The sequence below is a fragment of the Mus caroli genome, unplaced genomic scaffold (assembly GCF_978045245.1).
Source record: "Mus caroli unplaced genomic scaffold, Mus_caroli_1 scaffold_2, whole genome shotgun sequence".
Taxonomy (NCBI): Eukaryota; Metazoa; Chordata; class Mammalia; order Rodentia; family Muridae; genus Mus; species Mus caroli.
In genome coordinates, this window is record NW_028227257.1 from 152342919 (window position 1) to 152357566 (window position 14648).

The following is a 14648-nucleotide window of genomic DNA, read 5'->3' on the forward strand; positions in this document are numbered from 1 at the left end:
GAGAAACAAAACAAAACAAAACAAAACAACAACAACAACAAAACAAACCCTGTTCTCTAGGAGAAGGAGGTTCCCATGCCTCAGGACACATGAGAGGAAGATTTAAGGAGCACAGAACATTGAGGCCACTTCACTGTTCTTTCCCATGCCACCCCTCCTTCTGTTCCAAGTTCTCAGGTAACAGTTGGACTCACTTTACACCTAGCAAAGCCACTAGACTGTGCAACCCAGCACTCGCTGGATGCTAGCACTCCCTGGATGCTAGCACTTGCTGGAGGCTAGCACTCACTGGATGCTAGCACTTGCTGGATGCTAGCACTTGCTGGATGCTAGCACTGGCTGGATGCTAGCACTGGCTGGAGGCTATGACCTTTGCTGATGAGCTTATCCTTGCCCAAGAATAAAGACCCTGAACCTCAGAGTGAGAGAAGAGACCTAGGGGTGAAGACAAGGACCCAGGAGGCCCGGGGGGCAGAGGGCGGGTGTGTGTGGGGGGGGCAAGGATCCTCAAAGACCTCCATCCCAGCATCTCTAGGGCTGTGGGACACACAGGGGAAAGTCACTTGGGATGTTCATCACAGCTGTACTGAGCCCGGTTCTCTGCCATGAGCGCCTATGGAGGGAGTCACAGATCCCAGTTGGTGTTAACTTTAGTGTGAATTTTTAAAGTATCCTTTTTGCTATTTTCTTCTGGGGTTTCCTTTTTTTTTTTTAATAGCAAAAAGTGTTTTGGAGAGGAATCCATGGAAGAGCGATTATGTGTTCAGTTTTACAAGGGAGAGAAAGAGCAAGGGGTGGTGAAGCTCAGTTGGTGCTCATGCCCTAAGTTTGATCTCGGCATGGTGGTGCTCCCAGTACTTGGGAGGTAGAGGCAGGAGGGTCAGGAATTCAGCATCATTCTAAGAAATATAGTGAGTTTGAGGCACCTGAGCTGTGTGAGACCCTGTCTGAAATAAATAAACAGTAAAGAAGGGAGAGAGGGAAGAAAGTCAATAAAAGGGAAAGAAAAAAAAAAGAGAGGAAACAAAGAAGGAAGAGAAGGCAGACAGACAGACCGACAGGTGGACAGATAGACACGAAGTGGGAAAGCTCCTGCTGTGTTTCTCTGCCTGTTGGGAAGAGGGGTCATGGTGAGCTGGACCTTCCAACCCAAGACCAGTCTGTATCTTCAGGTTCTCTTCTGATGACATGAGGCCCAATCAGGTGCCTAGGGTTACCAGAGAGCAAGCCACACGTCCAGGAGAGTTGTAATGAGAGCTGGACGCAGGACCCTTGCAAAAGCACAATGACGGTCTCACCGAGTTGACCATCACTCACACAGACCCATCACTGGTCTGTCATCTCCAGGCAACCTTCTAGGAGGAAAGGTCAGGGTCTCGGGATGCCAGCCAACAATCTCAGCTTCTCACCGGAGGTGGAAGGAACAGAGCTGGTGAGAGAGGTGTAGTGAGGGGTGAGGGTGTTGATGTCCAGGGACTCACCAAGTCATGGGGTGGCCTGAGGAGGCCTCACTGAAAGCCCTGGGTGTGGAAGGACAGCCCTGGACATGTGAATGAGAAGGGGTTAGGGGTGAGGATGGTGTGGTATGTGGGATGCTGGCTGCGGAGACAGCTGGGTGCCTTGGTTAGAAGGTTTGTCACCTTTGCTACCCCTCGCCTTGGCCATCTCTGGAATTCTGAACCTTGCCTCCCCAGCAACCTGCAGAATACTTTTTGTCATCTTTCTTCCCTTTTTGAAACAGACTCATGTTATGTCATCCAGACTGGTATCAAATTCATTCCATAGGCAGACTGGCTTCCAGCTCTTGATCCTCCTGCCTCAGCCTGCTGAGTGCTGGGATGACGGGTGAGCCACTATGCCCAGACCCTTCTGTCAATCCCTGAACGAGAGAATGAAGGGTGGAGGTGGCAGCGGTGGGGGAAGGGAAGCTTGCCTGCTGGAAAGAAGCCACACCACGGAGATCCATGAAGACCAGGACAATAGAAAAGTGGTATTTGCTGTTTCTACTGCTCACCTCCTTCCTGGCATCGATGATAAGAAGCTAAGGTCTAACATTCCTCAAGAACTCACACAGCACCAGACAATGGGGCAAGAAGCATATTTAACACATTTGAAGGCTGTTGTTACTAATCCCATTTCCCTGGGAGGGAAACTGAGGCCAGAGAGGTTATGCCACTTGTGGATTCATAGATAGTATGCTGAAGCCAGCACTTACCAATGTCCCTGATGCTGGGCCTCTGTTCTTCCTGTTCCTCTACCCCAGTGTTTGTTCCTTCCCGTCATATTGGTTTCTCCCAACCATCCTGCTCTGACCCAGGCTCCACACTGTCTCAGGAGCATCTTCTCCTCCATAACTTGTGTCATGATTTCAGCGCCTCCCATGAGGCAGTGGGGCACGATAAATGTGGCTGTCAATATTATCCTTAGGAACAACTCCAGTTTGGGGGCACAGGCCTAATCTTCCAGGTCAGACTGGGGCACAGGTGGCACCCTGCCGTTAAATGATGGTCCCAACTGTGACACACTCCTCACTCGACCCTGCCACCAGCTGCAGCCACAGGCGCCGGGCAGAAGCTCAGAGCTATTTCTGCCAAGGGTGACTTAGAACTTCCTCCCGGATCTTTTAAAAATAGAGGGGTTATCATGGTCCTCAGACCCCTTCCTCCACATGGGGGACTCTGACATGATTTCTGGGGAAGGCCTGGGCCCCTGGCCTCTCCGGACCGCACAAAGACTTATCTCTGAGCTCAGTTGGGCAGCAGGAAGGGACCAAAGCGACCACTGTGGGCAGCTCTTCCTGTGCCCAAAGTCCCTTTTGGGAGCAGCACGGGATGTGGCCACAGACTCAAGGGTGTCTGTCACCCCCACCCCTTCTTCAGGGTAGTGGTTGCACACTGGCCTTCAGGGAATCAGAAATAAATGAGGTATACAGAGTCCTGGGAAAGCCCCTGGTTCTGCCTTCACCAGACTGATCTGTCTGCTCTTTCCCATGGCCAGCATAATCCCCAAATCTGTGTTTGGCCTACTCAACTGACAGGTCCTGGAGAGGCTGGGGGATCGGGCACTAGAATCCAGGGCAGAGCACTCGGCAGAAAGTGTACAGTGGAGAAATGGAGAGGTGAGTGGGAGGCAGGCAGGCACAGCTTTTTTAGCCACTGGCTCTGCTCCCCAGCAGATAGGAGACTTAGGAGCCCGTTGTCTCCTTTGAGGATTTGCTGGCACCAGACAGGTCCCAGACTTTTAGAAAACAATTCCCTGTAAGAGTTGGAGAGACCCTAAGACTGGCTGGTTCTGCTCTGGGTTGCTCCCTGTGAGGTAAGACCTGGGGAAGAAGGATATTCGGAGGTCTCTGAGTGACCAAGCTTGTTGCTAAGCCCAGCCCTAAGAGTCGGGGAGGTGTTTATGGAAGAAGCACAAGGGAATTTGCTCTTAAAATAAAGATGGCCTTTAGTGAAGAAGACATGTGGAGACTGGCCAAATAGACCAGGCCCCTCCAGGCCCCTCTTATCTGCCCCAGCTGAGAGGCCTGGCCAGGCACTACCCTCCGGGGCAATCAATGTGCAATTAATGTGTATGCCAAAATAATCTAATGCATCCCGCCAGGACCACTGTCGCTGTCCAGACAATGGCAGGATGCAGAGAAGCATGGAAGTCATGCATTTCCCCCACCCCACCCCCACCCCCACCCCAGGGCCCTGCCCTGTACTCTACTGAAGCAGAGCTTCAGGATTCTGGGCTCAGCCTCAGGGCAGCTCTACAGAAGACGTCAATCTTAGCTAGAAACTGTCAGCTCTGGGTTTCCTCCCGCTCGCTCCCCAGCGCCCCTTAGCTCAGCCTCAGACTTATCAGAGCCCTCCAGCTGCCTAGACCCCCCAACCCCCTCAACCACCTCCCCAGCATGACACAGCAAATCTTCCCTCGGTGGGGGAAAAACAAGGATGAGAAATCACAATGTCAGATTACAAAGCCCCAACTGTAGGGCAGGCCCTTGGCTGAGAGATAAGGGGTCTGCCTCAGCACCCAAAACCTCTGTGCAGATAAGCCCTGGGCTGCTGCAGGTACAAGCTGGGACATCTGTGAGGAGAGGCAGAGCAGTTGGATGGCCCTTGGTGACCCTGAAAGTGGCTCTGTCACTGCCCAGCAAGCTGGGCAAAGAGGAAGCCCTGGTGTTGCCATCCACCCCCGTCCACGGAGCAAGAAAGAGAAGGGCGGGGGCCTTTCTAGAAAGTTCGAAGGGAGGGTACCCCACAAATGCCCTTCACAGATAGGGTGTGGGTGTCCCTGTACCAGCTCAGCCTGCAAACTTTGCAGGACATTAGTCAGTCACACCCTCTCTGGACAGTTTAGCAGCTGCTGTGTTGAAGTGAGGCCTGGCCTAAGGGACCAGGCTGGTAGTACGCAGGCTAGGAAAGTCATTCCCACCCTGGAGGGGTGGGGGCCATGGGTGTATTTGGAGGATGGGGTGAGGCTGGAGGTGGCTCCCAGCTGAACTGTGGTAGCCCTGGAGACCTCTGTGTTATCTTAGCTTTCCAAACTAGAGTCAGCAAGGGGGACCTCCGGAGACAGAGGGAGAGGTGTGGATGACAGGCTGGGAGTTGGACTCTCTGCTGCCCCCTGTCACCATAATGCTCGTTTCAAAATGAGGGATGTGTCCTGAGAGCTAAGGTGCCCACAGCAGGAAGGCCTGACCCCAGGCTCTGGCCTCTGTTTCCCAGGCTTTGGGGAACAGTGACTGCTGAAATGGAGATATAAATGGACGTAAAGCTCAACACAAGGCTTGTGTGCAGGGCACACGATCCCCTTGTCCAGGGTCCCAACCCTAAGGACTTTCCTGTCATATGTCTCCTGCAGACTTGAGTTCCCCAATCTCTGCCATGGCTTCCTCTTCTGGATTTGTGTTTTCTGGGGCTGCAGAAGGGAAAGAGCTGGCCCAGAGAAGCTCTCCAGAGCCTTTGCGTGTAACTTTGCAAAACATAGAATGCTGAACTGCAGAGATGAGTAAGCAGTCAAGAGCTCCTGCTGCTCTTGCAGAGGACCCAGGTTTAGTCTGAGCACCGGCGTGGAAATTCTCAAGCTCCCAGAGCTCCAGTCCCAGAGGATCTGAGGCCCTCTTCTAGCCACTGCCGGAACTGCATGCACATAGTGCACAGACATACACGCAGACATACACACCTGTACACATTGCTTACTGTGATGGTAAATCTTGTTTGTCATTTTGGTAGATATGGAATCAACTATGAGACAAGCCTCTGGGGACACCTATGAGGCACTTTCTTTGGTTGCATCCACTGACGTAGGTATAGGACTCACCCTGAATAGGGACGGGTGACCTCTCCTGCCAGAGGCCCAAATACTAGGAGGTTGGAAGAAAATGCTTTTGGTTTTCACCTGCTTATTTTTCTGTCTTCTGCTAGCAAGTGCATCTACTCCTGTGGAAGGTCGTCTACACCATTGCTGCCATTCTTCACTGACATTAAGGCCAGCTTTTTTGGCCTTCCATGGTGGGCTAAAACCAGTGGCTCTCCAGAAGTACTGCACTAGTTCTTCAGTGCTAGGCTGGGTCAGCCCAGTCCCGGGGCCTGGGCAGCTCCTGATTCTCAGCCTCTCTAGTGAGAAGATGGTCACTGTTGGATGATGCATATACCATTGTGTAACCAAACCTAGCAATAATAGATGTTCATTTGTCGGGTCTGTGCCTCTAGAGCAGTATTTCTCAACTTGTGGGTCGTGACCTCTTTGGGTAGAATGACCCCCTCACAGGGGCCACTTAAGACCACTGGAAAACACAGATATTTACATTATGATTCATAACAGTAGCAAAATTACTGTTGTGAAGTGCCAATGAAAATTTTATGGTTGGAGAGGGCAGATCACCACAACACGAGGACTACAGCATTAGGAAGACTGAGAACCACTGGGCTGGAGAATCCTGGCACACCCAGAGTAGCCAGAAAGTGGCGGCAACCCCCAAGCCCACTGACAATGAGCACGCAAACGTGCGTTATGATGGATATTGTCCGACCCTGACATGTGTTACAACAGATAACCTTATAGAAACCACAGTACATGAAGGAAGCCAGTCACAACTGGCTCAGGCTGCGGAATCCCTCCCAGGGTGCTTAGAGGCCATCCTAGAGTTAGAGTAGAATGGGATAGCACAAGGACCAGTAGGATTAGTATATGCAGGAAGCCGGTTGACAACCCCCCTCCTCCCCGAGCTGGAAGACCTGTCTCTACCTGGGCTGCAGGAAAAAGACAGAGCATGCTCAGAAAATGCCTGTCATATACACACACAGGAGGGACAGTGTTGTACAGGGTCATGACTCTTGTAGCCCAGTTCTTCTGAACATAAGCATTTACCCAGTTCGGTAGCTCGTAACCATTCTCAGGGATGAGGGGGCAGGGGTATGGGGAGAGGGTTTGGGGTCTGTCTTTTTGTTTGTTTGTTTTTTATTGTTGTTGTTGTTGTTGTTTTGTTTTGTTTTCTTATGTATTTCGTTGATTTGCCTGCATGTATGTCTGTGTGAAGGCTTTGGATCCCCTAGAGCAGGAATTACAGACACTTGTGAGCTATATGTGGGTGCTGGGAATTGAATCTGGGTCCTCTGGAAGAACAGCCAGTGCTCTTAACCATTGAGCCATCTCTCCAGACTGAAAGAAATCTTTTTCTCTTTCTTTTTCCTTTCCCTTTCCCTTTCCCTTTCCCTTTCCCTTTCCCTTTCCCTTTCCCTTTCCCTTTCCCTTTCTTTCTTTCTTTCTTTCTTTCTTTCTTTCTTTCTTTCTTTCTTTCTTTCTTTCTTTCTTTCTTTCTCTCTCTCTCTCTCTCTCTCTCTCTCTCTCTCTCTCTCTCTCTCTCTTTCTTTCTTTCTTTCTTTCTTTCTATGTTTCAAGATACGGTTTCTCTGTGTAGCCTTGGCTGCTCTGGAAATCACTATGTAACCCAGGCTACCCTCCAACTCACAGATCCACCTGCCTCTGCCTCCTGAGTGCTGGGAATAAAGGTGTGTGCTGCCACCACGCTTGGCTTCTGTCTTTTTAAAAACATATATTTTGACATTTTTATTTACCTTATTGTGGAATGCTTCACAGCTCTGTGTGCCATCCTTGCTCAGGGACTATGCTAATCTTTGCATTGTTCTGATTTTAGTATATGTGCTGCTGAAGCAAACACTGTTTGTTTGTTTGTTTGTTTGTTTGTTTGTTTGTTTTTGGGCAGGGTCTTCCTATGCAGCTCTGGCTAGACTGGAACTCACTATGTAGACCAGGCTGGCCAGAAGCATACAGAGATCTACCTGCTTCTGCCTCCCAAGTTCTGGGATTAACGGTGTGTGCCACCTTGCAGCTAATTGACGGAGATCTGGCTTGGTCTGGTCATCAGGTTTGGTGTGGCACGTGCCTTTACTCACTTAGCCATGTTGTTGACTGCCCTTCTCTTTTTCCCTTAAGAAACTGTCTCTGTTTCTATTCCCACAAGTCCCTGGTGCAATTTTTAGTTTTGGGACATAAGTATTGGGAAACTTCAGTGGTACTGTCAGAGCTCTGTCCCATGCCAGTGTCGTTACCAGGCATTTGAGATGGGGCGTGAGGGCTTAGTGCTTGATGGAGACAGAGTTCCAGTTTACAAGATAAAAGTTCTGGAGATGGCCCGTGGTGACAGCAGCGCAGCAGAGTGAATGAGTTTCGTGCACGAAGCACACTTAGAAGCCGCTAAAATGGATGTTCTGTTGGGTGTGTCTTTGCACCAACCTCTCCTCAAACAAAACATCAACTGGTGGGCACAGAGTGACCTCGGTCTTTGCTTTAGAAAAATCTTAAGAGCCAGCCCAACCCCCACATCTCACATTCAGAGAGAAAACAGATCTTGGAATGGGGCCTGCAACCCAGTTCCCTGATGGAACTGTGAGACACCTGCAGGGGCGTGGGAAGCTGCAGAGACATGCCTCCTCTAGGAGTGACCTTAAATATTAGGACCCCAGTGTGTTTCTCTGTCCTTGCCAGCCTCTGAGCTGGGAGTGATGGTCTCTGTGCCCGGAAGCTCTCAGCTCTTCACCTTTGTCGTCCCTGTCCTGGCCCACGGGGAAACTCCTCCCTAGTTTAAGGACAGTAACAGCCTGCAGACACTTCGCTCTGGGGGTGGTCATAACCATCATTGAACTCTTAGTACCTGGGGGGCTGAGACAGAGGCCACCCTGGTCCTGTGAGACCCAGGTTTTGTTTTGTCTGGTTCTGTTTGTTTGTTTGTTGTTGTTGTTTTTAGCATTATGGTTTGAATGTAGCTCAGCCGGAGGAGTGGTTGTCCAGAATGTACGAAAACCTATATTCCATCTTAGCGCCACATAACTAGGCATGATGGTGACACACACCTGTCATGCCAGCACTGAGGAGATGTGTGAAAGATCAGAAGTTCAAAATCATCTTGGCTGTGTAGCAAGCTTGAAGTCAGCCTAGGCTACATGAGACCCTTTCTCAAGGGAGGAGTGGGTAGAGAGTGTCTGGGGAGATGGCTTAGGAGTAAGAGGTTACAGAGGACCTGAGAGATTCCCAGCATCCTGGTCAAGTGGCTCACATCTATCTGTAGCTCCAGATCCAGGGGATCTGACACCTATGGCCTCCCCAGACACCCGCTCTCACCGGGCGCGCACACACACACAGACACAATTAAAAAAAAATAAAGTTTTAAAATAATTCATTACGTAGCTATGTGTGTCACCATGGAAACACATTTTGGAGAGGTCCTTTCTGCTCTCCCAGCATCCAGGAAAGAAATTCTTTTCAATGGAGAATGGAAAGCTGCCCGGTGTGTCTCCTCACCTGGAGCAGACTTGATGTTTGTGTTTGGATAGGAAAGCCTGTGCCTGTGTGAGCTACCTGCCTATGCTTCAGAGTGCTGGGATTGAAGGCAGATTTGCTGACTTTAAAGGTCGTCTTTCAAAGGCTTTTTAAACCTAAGACCCAAGACCCAAGGGAAACTAAGGCCGGTGTTGGCTGGGTGGCTCATTCTCCGCCCCAGAGTCAAGGACAGCAGATCTCATCCCCCCTCTCCTTTCTTTCCTTTTCTCTTCCTCCTGACAGCAGGTGGCCAAGGACCTGGGGAAAGTCCTTTGGTTTTTGTTTTGTTTTGTTTTGTTTTGTTTTCCATAGAAAGAGAACGGGGTTTCTAGCAAGAGAACGGGGTTCACCGCGCCTGGTCCGCTCTCTTGACGCTGCGGAGGGAGCATGGCGCCTCCTAGTGGTAGAACTGTGGAGGAGGCTTCAGGGCTTGGACATCCCACAGGTCTCAGTTCCCTTAGATTAATTTGGTAGATTCTTCATCAGGGACGCGAATTCCAAGTCTGTCTGATTTGGGCCAAGTTCTAAGAAAAAAAGGCCAGGGAGACCTGGTGGGATGCCACGAGATCGCCACTTGCAGGGCCTCATAGAAGGAAAGGTGCCAAACTTCGCAAGGACTACCCTGAGCTAAAAAAGGAGTGACCACAGCAAGGACACCAGACCTATGGAGGCCCTGGAGCCACAGCTAGGAACTCTGCGGTAGGGAATGAACAGATGCTCTGGGGAGGAAGTAGGAAGCCAGGTTCCTCAGAGTTTCTTTTTGTTTGTTTGTTTGTTTGTTTGTTTATCTGTCTGTTTTTTGTTTTTCTTTTCAAGACAGGGCTTCTCTGTATAGCCCTGGCTGTCCTGGAACTCACTCTGTAGACTAGGCTGGCCTCGAACTCAGAAATCCGCCTGCCTCTGCTTCCGGAGTGCTGGGATTAAAGGCGTGCGCCACCACGCCCGGCTTTCCTCAGAGTTTCTTAAAAGGTTGCTCTTGTAACCTGGCGCCATAGTAGGTCTTGGGCAGGCTAGGGACTGAATCAGACATGTACTTTGGGGAGAGAAGGGTCAGGTGCGTGGAAACAGAAACTGTAGCAACCATGAGCTCTTGAAGAGGAGAATGGAGTCCCCAAAATGAAGGGAGTGGAGATGGATAGATGGCTTAGGGCTTAAGGCTACTCTTGCAAAGGACTTCTTGCAAAGGACCTGGATTGGGTTCACAACCATCTGATCCGACACTCTCCGAAGGCACAGGACACACACGTGGTGAATATGCATAAAGCAGGTGAACACCCACACCATATATATATATATATATATATATATATATATATATATATACCCTGCCACATGCCTCAGAGACCCCTGTGCCTTCACACAGGTCTCAGGAACAGGGAGATTCAGGTTGCTATGGACCCATTGGGGGAAATGTAATAAAGGTTGACAAATCACAGATGCACATGCCCTTCCACCCAGTGTCTCCCAGATTCCTAGCCCAAGTGTAAAAAGCCACAGCACAGTGATTCACCACAGCAGTGTTTGTGTTGGGACAGACTGGAAACAACCTAAGTGCCCATCCTAGAGGGCTGGCTAAATAAATCATGGCGCAGCATATGGGGAACAGTGTGCGTCTGTCATCAGAAATGAGGAACTGCTCTGTGAATTGATTCAGGAGTGATTGATTCCATGATATGTTGCCAAGTGAAAATAAGGAAGGGAAGGAGGGAGTGTCCAGTAAGAAGCCATTTGTGGTCAGCCGAGGGACAGATGGACTTATATAGCAATGAGTCATACAAGAACCCCCCCAGGGAAGTCAGTGAGAGAACCATTCATTACAGAAAGAATAGAGCAATAGAGCCAACTTGTGGGTTAACTGTTCCCCTTTTAAGTGGGGTGTGGAATATGTGTACTATTTTAGGTTCAAGGGATATAGGTTTTCTCCAAAGATATGGACACGAAACTGCCCATCAGTCACCTACAGAGAAGTTAGACAAGTATGAGGATCTGAGTTCAAATCTTAACACTCATGCAAAAGCCACACACTACATGAATGTCAGCACTGGGGAGGTAGAGATAGGAGCAACCCTTGGGCTTGCTGGCAGCACAGTGCAAACTAATGGGTGAGCTCTAAGCTCAGTGAGAGAGGCTCCTGTCTGAAAAGTAAATAAAGGCCTGGGGAGATGGTTAAGAGTGCTGTCTGTTCTTCCTAAGAGCCAAGGTTGGATTCCCAGCATCCGAATGTTGGCTTACAATGATCTGTAACTCCAGTCCCAGGGGACACAATACCCTCTTGTGGCCTCCAATGGTACACAGCCATGCATGCAAGCAAAACATCCATACACATAAAAGAAAAATGATAAATACATTAGGTGGAAGGTAGACAAGCTGAGTCAGTGGGTGAGTGCTCTTGCCAGGGAGATTGATGAGCTGAGCTTGAGCCTCAGCTCCCGTCTCTACATGGTGGCTCACAACCATTTGTACCTCCAGTTCCAGGGGATTTGATGGCCTCTCCTGGCCTTTGCTGCATGCACATAGTGCACAGACACACATGCAAGCAAAACACTCATATAAATCAAGTAAAAAAAAAAATTTTTTTTATTTTTTTGAGACAGGGTTTCTCTGAGTAGTCCTGGCTGTCCTGGAACTCACTCTGTAGACTAGGCTGGCCTCGAACTCAAAAACCTGCCTGCCTCTGCCTCCCAAGTGCTGGGATTAAAGGCGTGTGCCACCAACGCCTGGCTAATAAATGTTTTAAAAATGAAATATTCCATATCATGATCAACATGCCAACTACATTTATTTCTTTGTGAATTCATTTTGCTAACATTTAAACTGGGTAGAGTTATTTGCTTATGCATTGTATCTCAATATAGTTGATTCATATGTATATTATACAGGTACATATTTAACAAAGTAAGAATAGCAACAGATGGCAAAGGTCTTCATTTTTACAGTATTTGTCTTTAATGGAGCAAAGATTCATATTATGACTTATAAGTAGTCACTAAAAATGTATATATTAGAGGAAACATAGAACATAAGATGTAAATAGTATGGGAGGGGGGCTGGAGAGATGGCTCTGCTGTTAATAACACTTGCTGCTCTTGCAAAGGACCTGGGTTTGGTCCCAGAAGCCACATGGCAGCTTACAACATCCAGGGTGATCTGACTTTTTGGATATTCTGGGCATCTTCACTTACACACACACACACACACACACACACACACACACACACACACACATAATTAAAAACAAGAACTGAGCCGGGCGTAGTGGCGCACGCCTTTAATCCCAGCACTCAGGAGGCAGAGGCAGGCAGATTTCTGAGTTCGAGGCCAGCCTGGTCTACAAAGTGAGTTCCAGGACAGCCAAGGCTACACAGAGAAACCCTGTCTCGAAAAACCAGAAAAAAAAAAAAAAAAAAACAAGAACAGATCTAAATATGTAAAATCAGTATAAAGAAGGAAGGAAAGGGCATTTAAATATACAGAACAGGACAGATAGAAAACAACAATATGAAAGAGTTGAACCTACATATATTAGGATTGTATTAAATGTAAATGTATTAAATATTCCAGCTAAAAGACAACGGACATCAGAGACAGAAAAAGCACCACTACATGCTGCTTATAAAAGACAGACTTCAAGCATAAGGACAAAGAAAGGTTGAAAATGGAAAGATGGAAAAGATATATGCATGAAACCACTTTACTAAAACAAATCTCATTTGGCTAGAGCATATAATCAAAACTTTACTAGGAAGCTGGCTCAGGTGGTGTATGCCTGTAATCCCTGTCCTCAGGGAGGCTGAGGCAGAGTGAGATGAGTTCAAGATCAGCCCAACCTAAGCTTACACAGAAACGCCAGGTTACCTAGTCTGGGTCACACAGCAAGGTCTCGTCTCAACAAAACAAACCACTGAGCCTGAGACAAGAGGGATTCCATCGTGTCTCAGGGCCACAGACCAGGAACCTATACACTTTAAATTTTTTATGAATATAATATGCTCCAAGATATATCTAGAATAAAACTGACACATTAAAAGGAGGAATAGGTAATTTTGCAGTCGTAGTGAGAAAATTCAATTACTTGTCATAGCACAAGCAGACTCAAAACCAAGTGTAAATAAAGACAAGAAACAAATCAGAAACAAAACAAAACAAAACAAGTATGTAATCCTATACATGACAGCTGAGGAATGTTGATAAGCTTTTCTCCGCTGGTGAAAGGAGTAAATTAAAGCCAGATTAAAGTATATAAAGGCAAGTTTATTGGGAATTAGGCTAGGAAGTCGCCATGGGGAAGAAGAGACAGGAGGGAGGGGAAAGAAAAAGGGGGGGTGGGAGAGAGAGAGAGAGAGAGAGAGAGAGAGAGAGAGAGAGAGAGAGAGAGAGAGAGAGAGATTGCGTGCAGACAGACAGGAAGAGGAAGTATAGGTGGAGAGAGGGAGAGGAGGGACTAAAATGTCTGGATTATATAGAGAAAAGCCTCTGGGGGAGGGGGAATCCAGCTCCCGGACTGAAATGTTCAGGGTAGAGGGCAGGGTGTGACAGGTAAGGACTGAGGGATGCTGGGAGAACCTGGAGGCCAGGTCCAGCTCAGTAGGTAAAATAAGCACACCTCAGGCCCTTGCTGTGTGTGTGTGTGTGTGTGTGTGTGTGTGTGCACTCACACAGTTGTACCAAGGTACGCATGAGGAGGTCAGAGGACAATTTTCAACAGTTGGTTCTAACCTTCCACTACATGAGTTTAGGGATGGAACTCAGGTCTTCAAATTTAGCAATAAGTGCCTTTACCCGTGAGCCATCTCACCGGTGTGCCTGAGACCATGCATTCTTTTCAAACATTTCCCAGAACATGTCTTCAGACCGAATCTATGGAGAACACAAAACAAATCCAGACAAACTGCAAGGAACATAGTCAAAGGGGTATGTTGTCTGATCTCAATGGAATTAGGCCAAAAGTTTATAAATATCATTTAAAAATAGCCATATTTTGGCTGGTGGATGATAGACTTATAAAGGAACTTCTATATTTTTTTTTAAAAATCAGCTAGGTTGGGGCACACGCCTTTAATCCCAGAGCTGGGGAGGCAGAGGCAGGTGGATCTCTGAGTTTGAGGCCAGCCTGGTCTACAGAGTGAGTTCCAGGACAGCCAGAGCTACACAGAGAAACCTTGTGTTGCAAAACCAAAAAAGCAAAAGAAAAACAAAATCACAGAGAATGTTAGAAATGTTTGCAAATGAGGGACAAGGAAGGAGGGGAAGAGAATGGATCTGAAAAGCACCCGTTCCTTTGATCACACTTAAGTAGACTAAAGGAATAAAGTCTCTAAAAGAATCTATAAAAGATCTTCATGAATCTAGAGATAAAAGATTTCTTAGGACACCTTGAAATGAACTGTAGCCACAAAAGAAAAAAAAAGTTACATTTTAGTCTGACGTTATACTAGTTAAATACTACAGAGCTTTGTCCCACAGAAGCTGAAACCCTCACCAAAAGCCAACAGTGAGCATGCTAGGGGCGTGGCTCAGCCGTAAAGTGCTTGCCTAGCCTGGTCCCCAGGACCGACCCCCAAACCCGGCTTGCTGTTGAGGGAGAAAAGCTAAGGGTTTCTGGGGTTCTGGTTCAATGCAGATTTGATGCTTTAGACCCGTGGTGGGGGTGTCTAGTGGGGCACAATCTGTCCCCTGAATGGCGAGGAAGTGGGTGAGAGGAGGAGGAGGCTGGAGCCCTACTAACCACCCCCCAGGGTGTATCTCCTAGAACACCTCCCACTGGACTCAAGTCACTTCCCAGTAACAACAAGCTGGGGGCTTATCATTTAACAGGAGGC

The 14648-nt window shown here is 48.3% G+C and overlaps 1 non-coding gene across 1 annotated transcript; it reads right to left on the bottom strand.

The window, feature by feature from the left end:
* Positions 1–7067: 7067 nt before the first annotated feature.
* LOC115030427 (U6 spliceosomal RNA) lies at positions 7068–7171 on the bottom strand. The gene has a single exon (XR_003836031.1). It is a non-coding gene; the product is annotated as a U6 spliceosomal RNA (small nuclear RNA).
* Between the last annotated feature and the right edge of the window lie 7477 nt (positions 7172–14648).